Source organism: Priapulus caudatus, unplaced genomic scaffold, assembly GCF_000485595.1.
Source record: "Priapulus caudatus unplaced genomic scaffold, Priapulus_caudatus-5.0.1 Scaffold904, whole genome shotgun sequence".
Classification (NCBI taxonomy): Eukaryota; Metazoa; Priapulida; class Priapulimorpha; order Priapulimorphida; family Priapulidae; genus Priapulus; species Priapulus caudatus.
Window position 1 is genome coordinate 39950 of NW_014577965.1, and position 12502 is coordinate 52451.

The 12502-nt window shown below is 42.7% G+C and overlaps 1 long non-coding RNA gene across 1 annotated transcript; it reads right to left on the bottom strand.

Moving 5' to 3' along the window:
• Positions 1-1808: 1808 nt before the first annotated feature.
• Positions 1809-11793, bottom strand: LOC106814319. Its single transcript, XR_001394590.1, has 5 exons — positions 11661-11793; positions 10886-10951; positions 8619-8728; positions 7757-7833; positions 1809-3954 (listed from the first exon to the last, which is right to left on the bottom strand). It is a non-coding gene; the product is annotated as an uncharacterized LOC106814319 (long non-coding RNA).
• Positions 11794-12502: the final 709 nt, after the last annotated feature.

Sequence of the window (12502 nt, forward strand, 5' to 3'; positions counted from 1 at the left end):
TTACAATCGAGTTTGAGGAATATATGGCGCATGCGTGCACGCGCTTCGACCAAATTCTATATTTAGTTAGCTCTGCTAGACCTACCCGTAAATATGCAAAATTGCATAGAAACAAATATATCGAACTGCTACCATTGTGAATACATTTACTTAATCTATTACCAGTGCAGTAATAGATGCTTCCTAATTAGCTGTCATATATCATGTCGAGATTTCTGTTTCTCTACGGGAGGGGCGCGAGCGTGCAGGCATTGTCGGGCGGGGAGGCTGGGAAAGGCGATAAATCACAGCGACGTGGAAAACATGATAGGAACGTGAGCGATCATGGATGTATTCGGCTCCGACGACTTATAGAATAATGGTCTTACACAGTGTCACACATGCAAACGAGCAATGTAGAATTTGCATGAGGGAGGCAGTAGACATCGTTACATTTGCTAGATTTATGGTTTCGTGTGTTATGTGCTTTCACTGCTACCAAGCTATCGCGTGTAAGAATAATGCAGACGCTCGGTTAGTTTTGAAGTTTTGCAATATCCGCTCATAGAGCTAAGGTATTGACAAACTAAGGCAAGCTTACAAAATTACCAAGTTAAGTCAAACAATTAGCTAGAGGGTAAGGTGTGCGATCGGCATTCTAGACAGACATCGGTGTCGTCACAGTGATTACATAAAACGATTACATAATTGATTAAAGTCAACAGCATGTTCTCTCAACACTACATTCACGCTCTGTCCCAAGTCTCAATCCTATAGACTTTTACGTAAAGCTGCTTACTTGTTCTTCCTCTAAATGTAGATGTCTTGTTTAGTTTAACAGCTGAAATAAATCTAATCTAATTATCAGAATGTGTGCAACATGTGTATACTTTTCGGTGCGAATGTTTAGTAAGAACTTATGAATGTTAAATTATTTTACTGAGCGTAAGATTCAATATCGTTTTGTAAAAAAAATGTACGTTACAAATTGCAAACATAATTTAACTTGGCGGTGTAATTATAACATTAGTTTAGTGACTATTTTTCTCATTCGGTGATTGATATTGTCAAACGGGCATGTGACAAGCGAGCGAAATCATACTTTATAACAGCCTGCAACGGCAATATCGTCATTATTTTGTTGCTATTATTCCAGAAGACATATTCTGCGTTATATTGCTAATTTCTACTATTTACAACTATTTTACTATTTTACCAATTTTTTCTTTCTCATCCATCGCAACCTATATTCGGAAGGGAAATGTACCACCAACTCCCATGCGTAACACGGTTGCCTAGTCACCCCTTCCCGCTATAGCTGCATTTCTCCCTAACCACCCCTATCTCTTCATTCTTCCTTCGATACGCTCACCCTCCTCCCTCCCCTTCCTTTTTCCTTTTCTAACTTTTTTTGTCCGCATTTTCGCTCTATTTCTCCTCTCTTTTTCTCATACACACGCACACTCCTTTTGTTCTCTTTCTAGGTAGGTCGAGGCGGCTTTTATCAAGCCAGGAACGTCAATCCAACGTAGGATTTCAGCTGTACGTGTCAAAATCACATTTCGCATTACTGTAATAACGGCTGCTGTCAACGTCTCGTTAACGGCGTTAGCTTTCTTAAATAAGCGTAGCGAATAACTAGTATGTCGTTTGACGTTGTAGGAGTTCGTGATTACATTGTCACCTACGCGACATATTAGTTATCCCTTGTAGGTGCCTAGATGACACATAAGGCAGTGACAAGAGATCTCCAACGTCTTCGCTCCGCTGCTACTGGCCTCAGCGTGTTTCATACATACACGACATATAGTCTCGAGAAAAAACACGAATATTTTCACAACACATTTATATCATTCTTTGACTATATACTACCCTGTTACACATATAAATCTAAAACATGATACATGTGTCAATACGGGATTTGTTTGCGCAATGACGACGCTACAAAGTAAAAACGAAACAACTTACGTAACGTCAGTAAAGTGTATGTATATAGAGAATTGTACAGTACACACTCCCGACAAGACACAATAATCCGCCTAAATACACACATGAGAGTAAACCAAGTATCAGACGTCGTAACTAGTATACATCAACTGATCATGCAGAAGACAGCAAGTCTCGCATACATACATAGATGGTTAAATGAACCACGATTAACGATATATTGACACACATATTTTTATTACAACCGAGAACGCGCTAATATTCAGGTAAACTAATACATGTTTTTAAATGAACGTAATTAACACATATATCTGCACAGGTACTTACAGCCTCGACACGTGCGAGTCGCGTGTTGGCTTAATTGCCGTTCGCACCTGCTCCAAGAATGCAGGTAAATCTAATTATACGCAGCTGCATGACTGACTATTAGACTTAGACATTTGGAAACGGTGCTACATTATATAAACTTCCTACATAGCGATATAGGAGCAATGCGATAGCTGCATGAATGGGTAAATAAACTACATTTACATATAATAACAACAATAATAGGTAATTATTTAACATTAAAATAAATAAATAAATAAGTAAATAAATAAATGACGAGGTGAGTATAATATATGCTATTATTTTAACTACTTATATCATTTGTTAGAAATATTTTAAACTTGCTCGTTTGATTTGACAGGAAGTCACGTGCGATATAACAATTTGCCCAAATTGACTTATTAGTGCAACGCTATAGTCAAACTAACAGCTATAAAATAATACATTTATTTTTAACTCTTGGTTTTCGGTTTGACTATATAAATCATAATTAGTAGATTAATTACTAATTACATATTGATGCTGCGTACAATAAACATATCAAAGCGAATCATCGTATATTATAATATTATTAAGTTAATCGAACTGCTATATAATTAAAGTTTAAACGTATGAAAAGTGTGCATATGAGTAAATTTAGCTATTTACAATGCCGTTGTTAGGCGTATTCACAGAGGTCCACGTAAATACGGCTCATGCTCGTAATGTTACTGTAATGTGAAGATCGTCTGTTTGCGCGTAATACGGGAGTATTATGAGGATTGCATTATGGGTTCAAGAAAACTTTTGCTACCAAACACGCGTATACTGTTTATAGTCGTGAGTGTAATTATGAACTTTGCAATACTTTGAACTTTTCCACCGTACGGCTCTACAAACCGTATGCACATCTTACATGACCAACTCTTACGTTTAAAATTCTAGCTAAAGTAAAAAGCAAAGGATTTTCAAAGTACATGGCGATTTACCTACGTTTCATGCAGCCTGCTGGCATCTATTTCGTAGCCGAAAGTTATGGTCTGGCTATATATGCTAGGCTATGATGCGCACTCACAATGCCAATATAGACGAGATTCCTGACTTTTTAATTTGTTCTCCTCTCAAATACGCAACGACTAATGAATGTTCAATTAATGACACGTACAACTGTGACGTGTGTCCGCTTCACTGATCAGTTTGCTTTTCTAACCATTCTGACATCACGGTTTATAACGTCCATTTATTTTGTTTGTTGACATATTAACCTTACGAGGCAATTTTGTTGAAGAATAGCTAAGCAACGCTTAGTTATCGAATTGTGTTGTAGAAATGTTGGACCAGTAAGATACATTTATATGATAACCATTTCCTTTTCAATTAACATCGGAAAATGGCGTGATCCAGTCTATACGAAAATGGCCGATTCATCTTGTCCCGTTACTAACTTGTGCTAAATATGTTAGGGTGACTTGCATTTATCAACGTAGATATGGTAGTTCCCTGTCGCTGCGTTGTCTCGTCTCGGCACTTGTCATCGTTGTTAGTGACAACTGCGAGATTTGGTAGTCGCAGTGGCGTGTAGTAAGCTATGATCGCGATTGCTTGCGTAGATGGCGTCGCGGTCACCACACGCTACATTTCTGTACTGGATTCATTGCACTTCCGAGAGGACAGTTGAATGCTTTAGCAAACTCCGGACTGTTTGAAAGAGGCCCAATCACCCTGAAATATTTAATGTATATATGTGTACAGTAGATATAGATGGGGAGATATAGAAGCAGCGAGGAGCAGATATAGAAGGAAATAGACAGCCATTTCGATGAATGGATGGATGGATGTATGGATCGATCGATCGATCGATAGATAGATAGATAAATGGATGGATGGATGAATGGATGGATGGATGAATGAATGGATGGATAGATAGACAGATAGATAGATACATAGATAGATAGATAGATAGATAGATAGATAGATAGATAGATAGATAGATAGATAGATAGTAAGATAATGATAGATAGATAAGATAGATGATAGATGGATGGATGGATGGATGGGGGATGGATAGATTGATAGATAGATAGATAGATAGATAGATAGATAGATAGATAGATAGATAGATAGATAGATAGATAGATAGATAGATAGATAGATAGATACATAGATAGATAGATAGATAGATAGATAGATACATAGATAGATAGATACATAGATAGATACATAGATACATAGATAGATAGACAGATAGATAAATGAATAGATGGATAGTTAGACAGATAGACCGAGACGGAGAGAAAGAGAACGAGGGGTGGCGTGAGAGGTAAGATAGAGGCAGAGACAGACAGCTAGCGACAGAGGCGCCAGTATACTATAACTGCTAATGTTAATTACGTGTTTTAGCATCCGACTAAAGCTAACCAGTTGACAAGTTACATAAATGTCACATTGAAAACGAAGTCGTTGTTTCACGAGACGAGCGTATGCAGTTGCATGCGTAATGGCGCGCGGACGTCATTGTGCCTGCTCGCCGGGAGCCAAGCCGATGCTATGAATAGACTAGCGCTAGTGGTGCTTCCATCTAATAAATACCGGGAACCCAATGACAGAGCTTTTGTATAATTAATCAGGCAGTCGATAACTAATTTCTTGCGCGTTAACGAAGAATATTTATATGAAGTTTATTTAACGATGCAGCTAATTAGCGTGGTAATGAGGCCACGCAGAAATGCGGACTTAATGATCTTGGATTCTTCCATATTGCATGTGTCTCGTCAAAATTCGCAAATTACATTGTGACCCTCTCCGGGCGTACTAAGTTATATCTAATTATATCCTACTTTCGATATGGCAGCTGGTGCATTCGCATGCACATAGCTATGAATGAAGCGACGTTTAAGCCCGGGTCACAACGGATCGTACGAAATTTTGTCGTGGTAGACCCATAAAATATTTGTCGTGGCCAGATCTTGCAACATGCCCGAAATGTATTTCGAGTGGTCACAAGGGCTACGACACATTAAAGATGGTTTGGCGATGGGGACGCGACAAAAAAAAGACATGTCGTGGTTATGTCGTGGATGTGTCGCAAGCCAGTCGTGCGACAGTCGTGAGTTGTGGGGCATTGTCGGGGGGCTGTTTTTCACGTGAACAGGTCGTGGTTCACTCGTGGGATGCACGTGCTACAGTCGTGCGACTGGCGCACAACAGTCGTGGGTCACTCGTGGGACGCTCGCGCGTCCGTCTAAGTTAGTATCCAGGATGCCTCCCAAGAAGAAAACCAACAAGAGAAAGGTGGTAAAAGTGGCTGACGACTCGGTGACTGCCGGTGACCCTGCTGATGTCGTACCTGAGACTGAGGCTGCCGAGGCGGAGGGTGAGGAGGAGGCTGCAGGCACTGGAGGTGGCGCTGTCCCCAAGAGAGCGAAGAAGGCTGCGGGCGGCAAGGCAAAGGCAAAGAGCAAGAGCAAGACCCCCGACGACTACGGCGGCACTGTCATCAACATCGCCCGCCCAGACGACATCTCCGAGAAGCAGGAGTTGAAGATCGTGGCCTGGGTGGAAGATCCAAGAGACTCCATCCGCATGAACCCCACGAAGTCACCGGCAGATTCCCGCTCCAACTCTTGCATCAGAGTACTATACTGCCCAAACATCAGGCGCCGCTCGATCCACGGCCGAACCCACCAACGTCGGGGGTTTCGCCGGTTCCTGCGCTGCTCCCGGGCCCGGATCAACGCCAACATCACTATATTATGCTCGTGCTGGAGTTCCGCCAGACGCCCCCTCAGCAAGGTCACGCGTAATCGCTCAAGTGGAATAGCCATCCTCTTTCAGCGCCGACAGACAGTTTTTATTTCCAAGCGTTCATTCGCCCGAGCTATATACCCCTCAAAAAACGAAAATATGTTGCAAGACTAACGCAAGACTAACGCACGACAGACTTGCAATGTTGTGCTAGCCTCTTACGAAATATAATATTCGTGAGACAATCTTGCAACTGTCTCACGACTGTCCTGCGACAGCCGTGAGACAGTTGTAGGACAGTCGTGCGACAGTCGTAAGATTGTTTGACTAAACTTTTTTCTTCTGGCACAACAACAAGATATTTATCGCACGACAGTCGCAAGACTGTCGTAGGACAGACTCACGACAACCTGAAGACATAGATACCACAAAAAATCGTGGAACAAAAAAGGTGCATGTTCAATTTTGCCTCACGACGGCAAGTCGATGCCACGATGCTCAAAATTTCGTAGGACTGTCTTGCGACGACCCCCGATGACCCACGATTTGTGGTCCACACTTAAGCCTCGGTCACAACGAGCCCACGACGCATCTGTGCCACGACACGACAGAAATCGTCGTCGCAAAACAGTCCTACGAAATTTTGAGCATCGTGGCATCGACTTGCCGTCGTGAGGCAAAATTGAACATGCACCTTTTTTGTTCCACAATTTTTTGTGGTATCTATGTCTTCTGGTTGTCGTCAGTCTGTCCTACGACAGTCCTGCGACTGTCGTGCGATAATACGTCGTTATATAGTCGGGAGACGGACGCGCGAGCGTCCCACGAGTGACCCACGACTGTTGTGCGACAGTCGCACGCGCATCCCACGAGTGAACCACGTCCTGTTCACGTGAAAAACAGCCCCCCGACAATGCCCGACAACTCACGACTGTCGCACGACGGACTTGCGACACACCCACGACATAACCACGACATATATTTTTTTTCTGTCGCGTCCCCATCGCCAAACCATCTTTAATGTGTCGTAGCCCTTGTCACCACTCGAAATACATTTGGAGCATGTTGCAAGATCTGGCCACGACAAATATTTTATGGGTCTACCACGACAAAATCTCGTACGATCTGTTGTGGCCCGGGCTTTACACGTACCGTTTACCATTATACGTTTACCGAGTCGTCCGCATTCTTTCATCTATAAGTGAAACTTTGTCATGTAAATCGTCTTTCGAATCAAATTATTGGATACGTTTTTATCAGTGATAATTGCGAATGCTAGCACTTCTCTACATATATTCGGCAATATTCTGCAATATTAGCAGCAGTATGTTCACTTTATTGAACGGCATATCTAAGCGGACATTTTAAGCGGGTATCTCTTTATTGAAACAGCGATGCTTGTCGTTTTATTCTATGATAATAAGTAAGTGGTCGGTGGTCGGATTTCTTCTAAGGGCCGATGTTGTTCATCTGCTGCGAAGAGCGCGAAGTTAATGCGAACGTAGCTGTACTGCAATTTTGGCACTGCCCAGGCGGTCCATCTTTCTCGTAAGCATATAGGCACGGACGGGGGGCACACGCCTGCGAATGAGCGCAACAACGAGCGAGCACACTCACGCGTGCAGAAGCGTGTAAGCTAAAAGTGTGTTTTCGTCCCTCAGCTATTCGCAGCCTATCAGTGAAAGTACACAGCAGTTTTCCAGTCGTTGCCTCTCGTATTTTCGATCGGCAGCAATTTTCCTCCAATGCATTTATACCTAGACACAAGAGTTCGCCTTACCTATACTTTTCTACAGCATGTTTCCACGTCAATATCCTCCGGATGGCGTAGTCCTCCCTTAGCTTACTGCACCACGTCTACAACCAAGACAGCGCTCACAACATTCATATAATTAATAGCGGAGATGTCGGGCACTCAATTAAATCTCTGCCTCGTTAATTCGGCAATACTTCTGCGGAAGCATAGATTATAAAATTACACGTTTCGCTAGAGTCGGCATCTAGTTCAATGCTACCCTCCCCCCAATACACCGCCTACGTATACTACACACCTAAACCTAAACGAGAGGGACGTCGATGACATTGGACACACAATTAGTTCTACACACTTAGATCTACATGTCTGTGTGCGAGTGCGAGTGCGCGTGCGTGTACGGGGTATGCGTGCCCGCGTGCGCGTGAGTTTGCGTATGCCGTGTGTGTGTGTGTGTATGTGTGTGTGTGTGTGTGTGTGTGTGTGTGTGTGTGTGTGTGTGTGTGTGTGCGTGTGTGTGTGTGTGTGTGTGTGTGTGTGTGTGTGTGTGTGTGTGTGTGTGTGATGTGCTGTGTGTTGTGTGTGTGTGTTGTGCGCCGCGACTCACGTACGTGTGCATGAGTCTGCCTGTGCAGTGCGCAGTATGCCTTGATGTCGCGTATTGGTGTGTTACGTACCGTGCGTTGCGTGTGTGTGCTTCTGTTGTGGACGTATGGTATCTTGCTCGCTTCCCCTATTCGCAAGAACGTGCCATTCGCTATTGCATTAATTCAGTATTCCTGACACTCCAGGCTTTTCACATGTATTCTACTGGCGGAAAGAAAATTGAATTGGGTTTTATCGCATTTCAAGCAATCACAAACTGAGGTCTCACATCTTTAACCTTAACGAAAGATTTCTGTCATGATTAGAACACCTTGCTCCTGCCGTTGAGCTTGAGCTGGGACAGCGCTAGGTATTCATTATCGCCATTTCATCTCTACCTCACTTCTTGTACGCCTAGAAAATGACACCTGATTTATATGTCTCTCCTATCTCTCCTGCTCTTCTTCGTTTGCGACGCGCGCGTCGCTCGTCTTCTCTTCTCGCTCTCTCTCTCTTCTCTCTCTCTCTCTCTCTCTATTTCTCTCTCTCTTCTCTCTCTCTTTTTCTGCCCTCTATTTCTCATGTCTCCATCTTATCTACCTATCAATCTATATACCATCTATATATCTACTCTATCTATCTATCTATCTATCTAATCTTATCTATCTATCTATCTATCTATCTATCTATCTATCTTATCTATCTATCTATCTATCTATCTATCTTATCTATTCTATCTATCTATCTATCTATTTATCTATCTATCTATCTATCTATCTTTATCTAATCTATCTTATTCTATCTATCTATACTATTCTATCTATTCTATTCCTATTTAATCTATCTTCTATCTATCTATCTATTCTATCTTATACTATCTTAATTATCTATTCTATCTATATATCTATCTATATATCTATCATAATCTATCTATATATCTATTTATTATTTCTATTTATCTCTATCAATCTATCTATCTATCTATACTGTTTCTATCTATATATCTATCTATCTAGCAATTATCTATCTAGCTATCTATACTATTTTCTATTATCTATTCTTATTCTATCTATCTATCTATTCTAATCTATTCTATCGTATCTATTCTTATTATATATATATTCTATTTATCTACCTATCTACTCTATCTGTCTATTCTATTCTATCTATCGTATCTATATATCATATTAATCTATCTATTATCTTATCTATCTATTCTATTCTACTCTATCTATGTTACCTATCTACTCTATCTATCTTATCTTATTATCTATCTGTCATATCTAAATCTATCTATTCTATCTAATCTTATATACAACCTTTTTAATACTGCTCTTGATAATAGCGGGGGAAAAAACATCACTCCTTGATATTGTATATGTGTTTATTATTTTGTAATATTCATAAGAAACATAATTAATTATATTATATATTATATATATATATATTATATTATATATAATATATAAGTTGTAATAGCCTGTTATTTAGTAATATATGTAGTTGTTATATATCTAAGCGGCATTTTATACTTTAACAATATTAACATCGCAGGTAGCGCTTAGTACCTTTTTTCATAACCGGTCTTCACATTTCGATTATTCCTTGTTCGCACAGACTCGAAAAACTATTACTACCGCTTTCCTAACGATTTCAAATTTAACCTTTTTTCGGATAGAGGAGCAATATATTGTATTTTCACGTAATGCATTTGATTGCGGCATTGCGCATGTATAGGTCGCTCTATCGTGCGTTGCCGTGCTCAGACCACTCGATTCGTCATGGTTGTGGCTGACAGAAACATGCAGATTTTTTAACAGAATCCATCGTACGTGAGCCGTAACCGGTATTTGTAAGCGCGCTCTAGCTACAGAAGCCGGGTGCATTCAAGCTGCATTTTGCTACACGCTTTAGTTAAGAAGTAATACAGTGACCGTATCCATAAACGCGGTGTGCGCATTTAAATGATTTTAAATTTAGTTTATCATCTGAAGGTTAATGTGCGGTACTGATTTGAGCGAGAACTGCCAGGCATGTTCGTTATTGAAGCTCATGCCATTAACACTTTCTTTTCAGATTCGAGAAATGGGTTTAGGACGGATGTCGACTGTATTACAGATATAAAGCGCCCTGAAGGTTTTCGTCGTGTCTCCGTTGTTTGAATGGTTTGTATCCATAACGAGCCGTAATTCAATGATAAATAAAATCTATTTGAGATATCGAATATGAAATCCAATCGCAGTAATTGCCATGTTCGCGTTTGTACAACTATCAAATAACATTGCATGGACGCAGCGTTTAAGGCGTCTTACGTATTGTAAGCTTAAAATTATTCTATGCGTTTCCTCGTTTCGCAAACCGGATGTACGATCGTGCGTTGGTGCTGTGGTTTTCGTGTACGTGTGTGAGTGGTCGCGTTGCGTGTCTGTGTTTTTTTGTTACCGTGTTGTGGGAAGTGGCAGCGCTGTTCTGTGCGTCGCGCGCGCGCGCGCGTGTGTGTGTGTGTGTGTGTGTGTGCGTGCGCGGGCGCGTGCGCATGCGTCTGTGTGCAGGCGGCAGCGTTGAATGTACCTGCAGCGCTTGTTTGGATCCTCCGTTATCAGCGATGTTCTCTCCCTGCGTCTGCGTTCCATTCAGCTGCAAAGGCAGAAAGGAAAAATGAAGGTCGTGCTCGCCGAGTGACCGCTTTCCCGCTTCCCCGACAATATCCCGCCGCGACGGCAACTGTCATGGCGGCGCGTGTGACGGCTTCTCGTCACGAGCACGCCTCGCAGAATGCACTGCCGTCTGCAAGAAGATATTTCGCAGGGAGAATTCCACACTGCCATCCCGTCACGCGGCTACATTGCCGAAGCAGCTGCTCAATACTCCATGGCTCGGTACCCGCGAGCACTGGCATTAATTATTATTTTTTGATTCGATGGGTAGAGGTTTTTTCGTGTTTTTGACGAGTTATGAGATGTTGTTGTACGTGAAGAGGAGGAGGAGGAGCAGCAGCAGGAGGAGAAAGAGGAGGAGGAGAGGAGGAGCAGGAGGAGGAGGAGGAGCAGCAGAAGGAGGAAGAGGAAGCGGGCGCGAACGAGAAAGGGAGAGGAGGGAGAAGGAGAAATGGGAGGAGAGGAGGAGAACAATGAGAAGGAGGAGCAGGTGATGGAAGAGAAGAAGGAGGAGAGCCAGTAGGATGAAAAAAGGAGGAGTGGAGAAGGAATAGAAAGAGGACGCGAACGAGGAAGGGGGAGGAGGATAGAAGGGCGAAGGAGGGCGACGAAGAGGAGGCGGAGGAGAAAGAAGAGGAGGAGGAGGCGGAGGAGTAACGCGGAGTTCTGTGGCGATGTTGGCGCAATACCTGCCATACTTTTCCATTAGCGCGAATCGTATAGTTGTCGTACTGGCTGACCATGCACTTAGTCTCTTCGACGAAGTTCGCAACATCTTCGTCGTGCCACCAAGCCTTAACGTTACCGTCTTTGTCGAACTGGCGTCCTTCGGGAGAAAACAAGCAAAGCAGCTGCGCGTTACCTATATGGCGTTACTATATACGTTGTAAGTGGCTTTCACGTTGGGCGGGTCGATATGCGTGTAATTTTAAGCACAATTCGGTGCCTGCGATGAGATGAACCGCGTTGTTCCAGTAGTGTAAACGCCCGAGGAAATTCTCGGCTTTGCGAGCTGCTTTCATTAGGCTGCGTATATATACTAGCTTTCACGGCGATCCAACTCAATGCCGCGGCAGAGTGTATAAAGCTGTAGCCGTGGCAGTAGCTATAGTCGTAGCAGTAGCTATAGCCGTGGCAGTAGCTAAGTCGTGGCAGTAGCTATAGCCGTAGCAGTAGCTATAGCCGTGGCAGTAGATATAGCTGTAGCAGTAGCTATAACCGTGGCAGTAGTTATAGCCGTAGCAGTAGCTATAGCCGTGACAGTAGCTGTAGCCGTTGCAGTAGCTTGAGCCGTGGTAGTAGCTCAGCCGTGGCAGTAGCTATAGCTGTAGCAGTATAGCTATAGCCGTGGCAGTAGCTATAGCCGTGGCAGTAGCCGTAGCCATAGCAGTAGCTGTAGCCGTAGCAGTAGCTATAGCCATAGCAGTAGCTATAGCCGTGGCAGTAGCCAACATATCAGTAGTGTAGCGCGTCTAAGGCAGTAGCCTAATAGAAAGCCATAGCGTTGCTAATAAGAAGCCGTGCGCAAGTA